Below are 14221 nucleotides of genomic sequence, written 5' to 3' on the forward strand. Positions count from 1 at the left end.
TCTAGGGCTAATTTTGTACTACTACTGAAATGAGACCCTTCTGCATGCTCTACCCAATATCAGATACATAAACATCTGAATGCAGAGTTCCAAAGAATAGCAAGAAGAAACAAACAAAACAAAAGAAAGAAACGAACAAAGCTAGTGGAGGTGATAGAATTCCAGTTGAGCTATTCCAAATCCTGAAAGATGATGCTGTGAAAGTACTGCACTCAATATGCCAGCAAATTTGGAAAACTCAGCAGTGGCCACAGGACTGGAAAAGGTCAGTTTTCATTCCAATCCCAAAGAAAGGCAATGCCAAAGAATGCTCAAACTACCGCACAATTGCACTCATCTCACACGCTAGTAAAGTAATGCTCAAAATTCTCCAAGCCAGGCTTCAGCAATATGTGAACTGTGAACTTCCTGATGTTCAAGCTAGATTTAGAAAAGGCAGAGGAAACAGAGATCAAATTGCCAACATCCGCTGGATCATGAAAAAAGCAAGAGAGTTCCAGAAAAACATCTATTTCTGCTTTATTGACTATGCCAAAGCCTTTGACTGTGTGGATCACAATAAACTGTGGAAAATTCTGAAAGAGATGGGAATACCAGACCACCTGATCTGCCTCTTGAGAAACCTATATGCAGGTCAGGAAGCAACAGTTAGAACTGGACATGGAACAACAGACTGGTTCCAAATAGGAAAAGGAGTTCGTCAAGGCTGTATATTGTCACCCTGTTTATTTAACTTCTATGCAGAGTACATCATGAGAAACGCTGGACTGGAAGAAACACAAGCTGGAATCAAGATTGCCGGGAGAAATATCAATAACCTCAGATATGCAGATGACACCACCCTTATGGCAGAAAGTGAAGAGGAACTCAAAAGCTTCTTGATGAAAGTGAAAGTGGAGAGTGAAAAGTTGGCTTAAAGCTCAACATTCAGAAAATGAAGATCATGGCATCTGGTCCCATCACTTCATGGGAAATAGATAGGGAAACAGCGGACACAGTGTCAGACTTTATTTTTGGGGGCTCCAAAATCACTGCAGATGGTGACTGCAGCCATGAAATTAAAAGACGCTTACTCCTTGGAAGGAAAGTTATGACCAACCTAGATAGCATATTAAAAAGCAGAGACATTACTTTGCTAACAAAGATTCGTCTAGTCAAGGCTATGGTTTTTCCTGTGGTCATGTATGGATATGAGAGTTGGACTGTGAAGAAGGCTGAGCACCAAAGAATTGATGCTTTTGAACTGTGGTGTTGGAGAAGACTCTTGAGAGTCCCTTGGACTGCAAGGAGATCCAACCAGTCCATTCTGAAGGAGATCAGCCCTGGGATTTCTTTGGAAGGAATGATGCTTAAGCTGAAACTCCAGTACTTTGGCCACCTCATGCGAAGAGTTGACTGATTGGAAAAGACTCTGATGCTGGGAGGGATTGGGGGCAGGAGGAAAAGGGGACGACAGAGGATGAGATGGCTGGATGGCATCACTGACTCGATGGACATGAGTCTGAGTGAACTCCGGGAGTTGGTGATGGACAGGGAGGCCTGGCATGCTGCGATTCATGGGGTCACAAAGAGTCGGACACGACTGAGCGACTGATCTGATCTGAGGAAGGACCAGGAGAGCATCTAATCTAGGGCTAATTTTGTACTACTACTGAAATGAGACCCTTCTGCATGCTCTACCCAATATCCCATGAACTGTGATGTTTTCCAGTTTGGCTGGTGGGCATTGGCACTATTTGTGGCACTGAGTGAGCTCCTTACTGGTGGTTCTTTACATGATCTAGTATAGTTTTCTCAAATGCATGTGCTGGTAAGCTCTCAGACGAATACTTCTGGGAGCACCTCTGGACATTTGGGGGGGTTCTATCTTTCTGAGAAGTTTTCTCCTCTCTGGTTCTTTGTTCTGCAAACTCCAGCAGTTTGGGCCTCTCTCTTAACTTCATCTCTCCAACTCCCAGTTCCATCTGCTCCACTCAAAGATCATTGCATTCCGCTGGGGTTCTCCTCCTGCACTACAGCCTGAAAACTCTCTCCAGGAACTAAACTGGGATAATTGTTGAAGTCACCTTGCTATGCTTCCCATCTCTCAGGGATCACTGTCCTTCATTATCTAATGCCTAACATCTAAAAAATAATTATTTCATATATTCACTATTTCATCTGATTTTTTAAAGTTGTTTCAGGGAAGTGGGTCAATCTGGTTTTTGTTACCCCATCTTGACCGGAAATGAGTACCTTTTTTGTTTTGTGGTTGCGCTTGGTCTTGGTTGATGTGTGGGCTTTCTCTAGATGCAGCGAGTAGGGGCCACTCTTTGTTGAGGTGCACAGGTTTGTCATGAAGAGCACAGGCTGTAGGTACACAGGCTTCAGTAGTTGCAACATGCTGGCTTAGTAGTTGTGGTGCTCAGGCTTAGTTGCTCTGTGGCATGTGAAATCTTCCCGGACCAAGTTTCGAACCCATGTCCCTGGCATTGGCAGCCAGATTCCTATCCACTGAGCAACCAGGAAAGTCCAAAGTGAGTACATTTTTTTAAAAAAAATGTGTACATTTTTAAGCTACTTGGAATTTACATGGACATTAAACTTTCTGAATTATTGAATTTCTGAGAATAACTGTACTTTGCTCTCACTCTTGATTGGAAAGTTTGAATTGAAATAAAATTCTATTCCACATAATTTTCACTACAAACCAAAGGCATTTCCCCCTTGTTTTGAGCATCCAGTGTTGTGTATGAGAAGTGTGATGTTTGTTTGATTCTTATTCCTTTATAAATAACATTTTCTCTTTCTATAAGATTTTAGACTCTTGACCTAGTGTTCTGAAATTTCAGAGTGATCTGTTTAGGTACATATTTCAAAAAAAATAATAGCTATGAAATCATGAGTTGACTAATTTTAGAGCATCCAGTGTTGTGTATGAGAAGTGTGATGTTTGTTTGATTCTTATTCCTTTATAAATAACATTTTCTCTTTCTATAAGATTTTAGACTCTTGACCTAGTGTTCTGAAATTTCAGAGTGATCTGTTTAGGTACATATTTCAAAAAAAATAATAGCTATGAAATCATGAGTTGACTAATTTTAATTTTACAACCCATTGTAAAATAAGCATATGATCATTAAGATGAAAAAACATTTATCATACCATTTAAAATCATCTTTAGGGAGATATATGTATACTTACAGCTTCCCTGGTGGCTCAGTGGTAAAGAATCTGCCTGCAATGCAGGAAATGCAGGAGTCGTGGGTTCTATCCTAGGGTCTGGAAGATCCCCTGAAGAGGAAATGGCAACCCATTCCAGTATTGTTGCCTAGAAAATTCATGGACAGAGGAGCCTGGCAGGCTCCATGGGATCACAAGTTGTCAGAATGACTTTTCGATTAAGCACACATGCACACATGTATATTATGGCTGACTCATGTTGAACAGCAGAAACCAACACAACATTGTAAAGCAATTCTCCTTCAATTAAAAATTAAAAAAAAAAAAAGACTGGAAGCTACCCAAAACAATTGTCTTTAGTATCACCAGTGTTATATCTTCTACCTTTTGGGAAACTTTGGATTAAAACATAGTGTTAAACAGCAAAGGAAACCATAAACAAAACAAAAAGACAACCTACAAACTGGGAGAAGATATTTGCAAATGATGCCACTGACAAGGGATTAATTTCCAAAATATACTAACAGCTCATATAATTCAAGTAAAAAAAAAAAAAAACAAAACCCAACCAAAAAATGAGTAGGAGACCTAAATAGACCTTTCTCCAAAGAAGACATACGGATGGCCAATGGGCACAAGAAAAGATGTTCAACATCACTAATTACTAAAGAAATGCCAATCATAACTACAATGAGGTATCACCTCACATTAGTCAGAATGACTATCATTAAAAAGTCTACAAATAGTAAATACTGAAGATGGTATGGATAAAGGGGAACCCTTCTACATTGCTGGTAGGAATGTAAATTGGTGCAGCCACTATGGAGAACAGTATGGACATTCCTTAAAAAGTAAAAATAGAGTTACCATATGATCCAGCAATCCCATTCCTGGGAATAGATCCAGAAAAGATGAAAATTCTAATTCAAAATGATACATGTACCCCAAAGTTCATGGCAGCATTATTTACAACAGCCAAAACATGGAAGTAACCCAAGTGTCCATCAATAGAAATGGATGAAGAAGATGTATCTGTATATATATATATATATATATATATATATATAATGCAATATTAACTCAGCCATAAAAAAAGAATGAAACATTGTCATTTGCAGCAAGGTGAATGGACCTAGAGGTTATCATACTGAGTGAAGTCAGACAGAGAAATATTATATCACTCATATGTGGCATCTAAAAAATAATACAAATGAACTGATTTACAAAACAGAAACAGACTCACAGACATAGAAAACAAACTGTGGAGAGGAGGGATAAATTAGGAGTATGAGATTAACAGATACACGCCACTACATGTAAAATACATGGAGAGCAAGGATTTACTGTGTATACCACAGGAACTCTATTCAATATCTTGTATAAACCTATAATGAGAAAGAATTAAATTATAAATCTATGTCAATATATATGTATAACTGTATATATGTATAACTGAGTTACTTTGCTGTACACCTGAAACTAATACCATACAATATTGTCAATCAACTCTACTTCAATTTTTAAAAAGCACAGTGTTAAGAAAATTTATAATAGATCATCAGGGAAAACTCAGAATAGGTGAAGATTACTAGGTATCTTCTCAATGGTTGTTGTCTGGGTGATCCTTTGGGGTTATTTTATTATATAGGTGTCTGTGTTTTCACTATCCTTGGGCAATTTTACCTACAACTCTGTAAGTTGTAGAAAACTGATGCAAAAGAGTCTTATCTGTAGACGTGAAAATAAATCATCTCTGTTGAAGGTGCAATTGATTGTCACTATGTAAAAGAGAGGGCTTCCCAGGTGAGGCTAGTGGTAAAGAAACCACCTGCCAATGCAAGAGACGTAAGAGACGTGGGTTCAGTCCTTGGTCAGGAAGATCCCCTGGAGTAGGGCATGGCCACCCACTTCAGTATTCTTGCCAGACAGAGGAGCCTGGTGGGCTACAGTCTATAGGGTCACAAACAGTTGGACACAACTGAAGTGACTTAGACACATGTAAAAGAGATGATTCCAAACATTACATTTCCTATAAATACTATTTTCTCATTCATTGGTAAGCGAATTTCAGCATTCCTGATTGCTGTTATATGTGTTTGTTCTTTGAATTCTCCTTTGAAAAGGTTTTACTCTCTTACTGTTTCCTTCATTAATTATTAATGAGTTAAATAAGATCTTTGACCTGTATGTTTTTTATTTATCTGAAAAATCATGATTTTGCCTTATTTTTAACTATATTTTATTAATAGCACATATGAATTATTATAGTGTTCATTATTATTATATTTATCATGTTTGAGAGGATTTGGAGAACACTTCAAACTGGCCTTTGGAACAAAGTATATTTTTTTATATGGGTGAGAACTTTTTATTTCACTTCATGAATACAGACTTTAAGAAATAAAATAACAAGGCTTTTTTTTAAGGTATAAAATAACAATCTACATATGTATAAAGTATATAGCAGATATCTTTGAGTCTCTAAAGCTCTAGAGAAATAGTGGCATAAAATATATAATCAAATAATCCATCAGAGGAATTAGAAAACTGATGCAAAACTGATGCATGTTCTAACACCATGTTCTAACACCTAATGGTAGTCATGAAGTCAACATCAAATGATGTTTGGCTCTCAAGGGCATCACTTCATTAAGAGACAATTTCACTGCGAGTTACAAGGACTGGGGCCTTTGAATAGATTGATACAGATACACTTATAGGGAGAGTGGAATATTTGAAAAGAAGGATGTGGGCTCACATTTTATTAATGCCTATTGCTCCTTTGCATTTTTGGGTGGAAGTCTGCAAATTTCCCTCTCAAACGGATTAAAAAAAAAAACGGATATATTTCTTGTCATTCTGATGAGGTTGTAAAGGCAATCAATTCATTGCTTGCAAACCTTGCTTGTTTGATCTTAAGTTCCTGGGATAAGAGATAAAAACCAAGATAAAACAAATCTGGTTTCCTTAGTAAAAGATCTCTTTGTCTCTATCCTGAAACTAGCGTTAGTTTTATTAAACAGCTAATGAAGGATTAGAGCACATAGAAAATCTTTGTTTACAGCTCAAAACAGAGCAGACCTTTTGGATCCTATTTCACTGCCCCCACGTTCGACCACGATCACTTCTTTTAATTGAAGTATTGTTGATTTAATTTTTTTACCTTATTTAATTTTTTCTGAACTTTTTATTTTATATTGGGATATAGCTAATTAACAATGTTGTGGTACTTTCAGGTGAACAGCAAAGGGACATAGCCATACATGTCCTTGTATCCGTTCTCTCCCAAACCCCCTCTCTCATGCAGGTGAAACAGAGTGCATTTTTGCTAAGTCCTGGCTTTGAATCAAATTCTCTGTGACTGGCCACCCATTTTATAAACAAAGTTTTGTTGGCACACAGCCACATTCATTCATTTACATATAGAGTTACATATACATAACAGAGACGAATGACCCACAAGCCTAAAATATTTAATATCTGACCTTTTGTAGAAAATGTTTGTTGACACTTGTTTTGCGATATAACACGAAGCTGCTTTCTCATGTTAACCATAGATGAAGATTCTACTACTTTTTAAATTTGAGATGGTTAGAGTACAACGGATGTACAATACCATTTGCAGGGAAATGGATGTATAATACCATTTGCAGGGAAAGAGGGAGCTTCTTCATTTGGGAAGACTAAACAGCATAGTGTTTAGTATCTTCCACTGGCCTTGAAGTTAGAATGCCCTGGGTTTGAATCCACACTCCATTTACAGCTGAGAAAGCTTGATTAGCGTGTTAAACCTTCCTAACCTTTAAATTTCCTAAGCCTCAGTTACCTAATCCATAAAATAGGGATAATGATATCATATATGGTAGGTGTAAGAATTAAATGAGTTATACAATACGGTGGCTCAGTGACAAAGAAACCTACCTGCCAATGAAGGACACACAGGAGACGCAGGTTCGGTTCAATCTCTGGGTCAGAAAGATCCCTTGGAGGAGTAAGTGGCAACCCATTGCAGTATTCTTGCCTGGGAAATCCCATGGACAGAGGAGCCTGGTGGGCTATAGTCCATGGGGTCAGAAAGAGTTGGAGACAAGTCAATGACTGAGCACAGTATGCAAAGAGCTTAATAACCAGGACACAGAAATCCATGTTATTGGACCTGGGCAAACTCTAGAAGGCACTGAAAAATTAGATCTGTGCCTGCTTTTGTAAACTTTTAAATAAAGTTCAGTATCTATTGCCAGCCTACCCACTATTCCAATGAAATTCTCTTCTTCCTACTCAAGAGGTAAAGCACTTTGGTTAGTTGGGGACACTCCAAGAGCAAATCTCGCTAAGGTATCCCTAGCAAAATCTCATCCTTATTATGGTAGACCGATTGTTAAAAAAGAAAAAAAAAGGCCCCAATTATTCTCTTCTAGGTCTCCATACCTCTTATGACGTGACTTATGATGTAGAGGTGGAATCTGTTTTCCCTGGCTTTGAATTCCTACTGGCCTTGTTACTTGCTTAACCAGTAAATACAGCAGAAGTGGATGTGCCAGCTCTGAGTGAAGGCCTGGAAGAAGACTTACATGCTTCTGCTTGCTCTTTTGAAACCCTGCCTTCACCATGATGACAAGCATGGGATCCTGCTGAAGGATGAGAGTGTCAAGATGAGCAATCTCATCCATGAACATCTGGCTTCAATCAGCCACCAGATGACCAGCCGGCTGATCACAGACCCCAGTGATTCCAGCTGAGATCAACCAAGACCAGCTCAGATCAGCAGAATTACCTAACCAGTTTATAGATTTCATGAGCAAAAATACACGTGTATTGTATGAAGATACATAATATAAATTATGTATCCCAAGATAAATTAATATCTGATCATTTCTATCATTGTAATCTTGGCTACCGAATGATTGTTCTCTGCTGTTATTTGCTAGGGGAGTGCTGAGCATACATATCTCACACACAAAACTAGAGCGATAATCTGACAATGTGGATCTAATTCAGCCCTGTTGTATCAGGACGCTGCTGAAATGACTGATCCACATGCATACTCAAGAAGAAAATTTCCTGTGAAAAACTTGAACAGAATTTACACCTTTGGCTACAACCAGTAACAGAATTTTGAGAACTTTTAAAGAAAAGAGGTAGGTAGTCATTCTATTTACAAGACCAGTTCTTACAATAGGGACCATTAGAAACAAAATGTTTGCATGACAAAAGGACTTCTGAGTCCCCTCTGGTTGGCCTCCTGTTTAGAAATAGTAGTTAATGAAACAAAACTGAGTACTGCTAGAAAACGCACTGTTCCTTGGGACTCTAACAAAAAGTGACATGATTATATTATGGCATGCTTTTCCCAAGGCAGTTACAAAGAAAAAAACATTCTTTCTGGGCCTCTGGTGTTCCCTTGTGGTTTTGAGCTTGACTATGCCTTTGCCTTTCCCCTGTACTGACACTCTGCCACCCTGTGTCATTTTAAGCTGGTCATTTAATATGTACTAGGAAGTTGTTGGATAAGCTTTCATGGCTCTTCTATCCCGTGTCAGTTACAGATACAATTTTTTGCTTACCAATTTTTGTTCTCAGTCATCAAACATTTATTTCGTATCTATGATGTTCCAGGCATTTTCCCAGTCACTAGAGGTACAGCAGTGAATAATGAGACACAGCCTTTGCCCTTACATGAATAATGATAACAAAAATGACAGCAAGCATATCATTAACAATAACTGATACCATACTACATTATAGGTTCTGAAACACTTTCATAGGCATTTTTTACATTTGACCTTCACTGCGGTGCTCTTAAATGGTTAGGACAAGATACCATCATCTGCATTCTACATATGAAGAAACTGAGACCCATAACATTAAGTAACTTGGCCAACCCTATAAGAAACTCATATTACCACTTAGGATTTAGAAATTTCAACCTCAATTATTAAATATATATATATATATATATTATATTCAGATCAGATCAGATCAGATCAATCGCTCAGTCATGTCCAATTCTTTGTGACCCCATGAATCGCAGCACACCAGGCCTCCCTGTCCATCACCAACTCCCAGAGTTCACTCAGACTCATGTGCATCAAGTCAGTGATGCCATCCAGCCATCTCATCCTCTGTCGTCCCCTTCTCCTCCTGCCCCCAATCCCTCCCAGCATCAGAGTCTTTTCCAATCAGTCAACTCTTCGCATGAGGTGGCCAAAGTACTGGAGTTTCAGCTTTAGCATCATTCCTTCCAAAGAAATCCCAGGGCTGATCTCCTCCAGAATGGACTGGTTGGATCTCCTTGCAGTCCAAGGGACTCTCAAGAATCTTCTCCAACACCACAGTTCAAAAGCACCAATTCTTCGGCGCTCAGCCTTCTTCACAGTCCAACTGTCACATCCATACATGACCACAGGAAAAACCATAGCCTTGACTAGACGAACCTTTGTTGGCAAAGTAATGTCTCTGCTTTTGAGTATGCTATCTAGGTTGGTCATAACTTTCCTTCCAAGGAGTAAGCGTCTTTTAATTTCATGGCTGCAGTCACCATCTGCAGTGATTTTGGAGCCCAGAAAAATAAAGTCTGACACTGTGTCCGCTGTTTCCCTATCTATTTCCCATGAAGTGATGGGACCGGATGCCATGATCTTCGTTTTCTGAATGTTGAGCTTTAAGCCAACTTTTTCACTCTCCACTTTCACTTTCATCAAGAGGCTTTTGAGTTCCTCTTCACTGTCTGCCATAAGGGTGGTATCATCTGCATATCTGAGGTTATTGATATTTCTCCCGGCAATCTTGATTTCAGTTTGTGTTTCTTCCAGTCCAGCGTTTCTCATGATGTACTCTGCATAGAAGTTAAATAAACAGGGTGACAATATACAGCCTTGACGAACTCCTTTTCCTATTTGGAACCCGTCTGTTGTTCCATGTCCAGTTCTAACTGTTGCTTCCTGACCTGCATACAAATTTCTCAAGAGGCAGGTCAGGTGGTCTGGTATTCCCATCTCTTTCAGAATTTTCCACAGTTTATTGTGATCCACACAGTCAAAGGCTTTGGCATAGTCAATAAAGCAGAAATAGATGTTTTTCTGGAACTCTCTTGCTTTTTCCATGATCCAGCGGATGTTGGCAATTTGATCTCTGTTTCCTCTGCCTTTTCTAAATCTAGCTTGAACATCAGGAAGTTCACAGTTCACATATTGCTGAAGCCTGGCTTGGAGAATTTTGAGCATTACTTTACTAGCGTGTGAGATGAGTGCAATTGTGCGGTAGTTTGAGCATTCTTTGGCATTGCCTTTCTTTGGGATTGGAATGAAAACTGACCTTTTCCAGTCCTGTGGCCACTGCTGAGTTTTCCAAATTTGCTGGCATATTGAGTGCAGCACTTTCACAGCATCATCTTTCAGGATTTGGAATTCCATCACCTCCACTAGCTTTGTTCGTAGTGATGCTTTCTAAGGCCCACTTGACTTCACATTCCAGGGTGTCTGGCTCTAGGTCAGTGATCACACCATTGTGGTTATCTGGGTCGTGAAGCTCTTTTTTGTACAGTTCTTCTGTGTATTCTTGCCATCTCTTCTTAGTATCTGCTGCTTCTGTTAGGTCCATACCATTTCTGTCCTTTATCGAGCCCATCTTTGCATGAAATGTTCCTTTGGTATCTCTGATTTTCTTGAAGAGATCCCTAGTCTTTCCCATTCTGTTGTTTTCCTCTATTTCTTTGCATTGATTGCTGAAGAAGGCTTTCTTATCTCTTCTTGCTATTCTTTGGAACTCTAGTAGGATGATAAATCCCATATGTCTAAAACTCCAAATTCAAAATTATCAATATTTTGACCATATTTTCTTCATCTTTTTCCCTTTTCCTTTGCAAAAGTATTTCAAGAACATCCCAGAGATCATGTTATTCATCTCTTCATACTCAACACAAATCATTAAAAAATAAAGCATTATGTTAACATAACCATAAAGCCATTTCACACTTAACAATATCAATAATAATTACTTTGTCTTATTTAGATACAATTTTTTATGTTTGGGCTTCCCTGGTGGCTCAGCTGGTAAAGAATCCACCTGCTTTGTGGGAAACCTTGGTTCAATCCCTGGGTTGGGAAGATCCCCTGGAGAAGGGAACAGTTACCCACTCCAGTATTCTGGCCTGGAATACTTGATGTTTACTTGAGACAGAAGCAATTTCAAGATTATTTTGCTATTCAGCCATATACTGAATAGCCCAAATTAGTACAAATTGCCTCACCACAACAGTTTGTTGGTTTCTAGATCACTCCTCTTCACGCAAAGCACATACTTTGTGGTGGAGAATATTATTTGCCCTCCAATGTCTCACCTCTCCCTTTTCCTTGTAGGTTTTAAAATCTAGAAACATGGTCATGAGGAATACTATATTTCCCAACATTCCTTGCAGCTGGATGTGGCCATGTGAGCAAATTCTATTACATGAGATGTACAGTGTTAAATTAAGCTCCTGGGTAATGCTCTTAAGGGGAAAGAATACATTTTCCGTTTCCTTTCCTTCTTTCTGCTGACTAGAAGGTAGAATCAGTAGTCATCCTGACCTATATGTGAGCATGCTATGTTGTTTCAGTCATGTCGGGCTCTTTGCGACCCCAAGGACTATAGTCTGCCCGACTCCCCTATCCATGGGATTTCCCAGGCAAGAATACTGGAGTGGGTTGCCATTTCCTCCTTCAGGGGATTCCCGACCCAGGGACTGAACCTGTGTCTCCTGCATTGACAGATGGGTTCTTTACCGCTAGTGCCAGCTGGGAAACCCATAAGACCTCTATGCCTGTGTCCTTAGTAAAACAGGTGAGGCATGAAAAGAGGCATCAAATTCCTGACGATCACTGGGCTGCCATATGGGTTTAGAAGTAAGCTTCTATTCTGTTAACTTCAAGCCAATGTTATTATCTTGGTTTCTGACTTTTTTGACACATGTAGCGAGATGAATCCTAACTTCCATACATTTCTGTGTACTTTTCCTTATCCCTCAGTTATGATGGAACTAGCACACAGAAAAATGGGTTAGCTCTGAATTCATGCCTCCAGATCTAATTTAACTATTAACTGAGATGTATTCCATTCAACTCAGTGTTTTAAAATGACAAATTATTGATTTTCGAAATTTTGCTTTGAATCTGCCCTTGTAATATAATCCATATCTTTTCTGTCTTCTCAGTTGAAAGGTCACCCAAACAAACACACCAATTGGTTCTCTAAAAAAGTATTTTGTTCATAACTTTGCAGAAAGCATTCAGGGAAGAATGGAAAAGGCCTGAACTACGTATGTGTAACCAGCATTAGATAGTGAAATCAAGCCCAGCTTTGTGACCTGTCTCAGATCTCTGAAAAGGCATCACTGGTTTCAGAGCTGGTCTGGGTGAGCTACAATGAGCTGTCACAATTGATATAGACATTATCAGAAGATCACAGTGTCTGTACAGAAGTCCAACTATTATCTACATTTAAAAGTTCTACATTTAAAAGATATCTTATGTAATTTTACAGTTGATAAATCAACTCCTGATGACACAGTGAAATAGGACCAGGATATTAAAGCATTTAAACATGGGTTTTTAATTTATTAACCAAACATTAAGACATTTCCTCAGTCTCTTTTAATATTAAAAAGGAAAAGACTTATAGTAACAAAGAAAAGTATCGAAGTTTCTTTCAAAGGTGCAGGCTGATTTAGAATATTCCAAAGCTTTGCATTATGTAATCGAATAGAAGCTAATGAAAAGGAATACACAACTGAGAGACTGTCAATAATTCTCTATTAAAGCTGCCTATTACATTTTACTTTAAAGAGATGAGAGTGACCAAGTTATTAGATGAATATTTTTACTACAGTGTTTCGAGCCAAAAGAGAAACTGGTAGTTACTGAAATTCTGCACTTGCTGTTGTTCATCTGCTGATGAGTTGCATGTGAGAGCAAAATGTTAATCAAAACACTGTAAACTTTACACTTGCAAGAAATTAGTGAAAAATAATTCTTAATAAAGAAGCATGCTGCTGCTGCTGCTAAGTCGCTTCAGTCATATCTGACTCTGTGTGACCCTATAGACGGCAGCCTACCAGGCTTCCCCGTCCCTGGGATTCTCCAGGCAAGAACACTGGAGTGGGCTGCCATTTCCTTCTCCAATGCATGAAAGTGAAAAGTGAAAGTGAAGTTGCTCAGTTGTGTCTGACTCTTAGTGACCCCATGGACTGTAGCCCACCAGGCTCCTCCGTCCATGGGATTTTCCAGGCAAGAGTACTGGAGTGGGGTGCCATTGTCTTCTCCGAATAAAGAAGCATAGGGAATATGTAAGTTCCTGCTTTACATCTCAGACAGACTTTACTATTTCTTAATGGATCACACAAAATATTAATACTTCTTTCTTACTTCTATGAATTCCAAACTGGGTATTCGTGTTTGGTGGGCAATTGCAGAGGAAACAATTTAATTTTCAACTGCCAGACAGTGAAAGATAGCTCTCAGGTATCTGTCAACTCTTTGTACTCTATTAGAAAGTTCCCTTTCCATGTATATACATATATTCTTAGAGATAGTATTTTCCAAAAGGGACTAAAACAGTGTCTCATACCCTGAGTGCTCTTTTTACAATGTGATCTTAACACTCCTCCCATGGACAGCTGGAGTTTATGTCCTTGTCCCTCAAACCTGAGCAAATATTTGTGTCTGTCCCAATCAAGAGATCACAAAAATACTGTGTTGTTTCATCTTGTCTTGGGACATGGCTCTAGGCATTCACATATGTGCTGTGAGGAAGTCCAAACCAGTCTGCAAACATGCAGAGAGACCATGTATAGATGTCCCGGGAGTGCATGCTCAGTCACTTCAGTTGTGTCCAACTCTTTGCGACCCTAGGGACTGTAGCCCACCAGGTTCTTCTGTGCATGGGAGTCTCCAGACAAGAATACTAGAGTGGGTTGCCATGCTCTCCTCCAGGGAATCTTCCCGACCCAGGAATCAAACCTGCGTCTCTTGTGTCTCTTGCATTGGCAAGTGGGTTCTTTACCACTAGTGCCACCTAGGAAGCC

This window comes from Bos grunniens, chromosome 2 (assembly GCF_055505025.1).
Source record: "Bos grunniens cultivar Pamir isolate PY7600 chromosome 2, Bosgru_T2T1.0, whole genome shotgun sequence".
In the NCBI taxonomy this organism is placed as follows: Eukaryota; Metazoa; Chordata; class Mammalia; order Artiodactyla; family Bovidae; genus Bos; species Bos grunniens.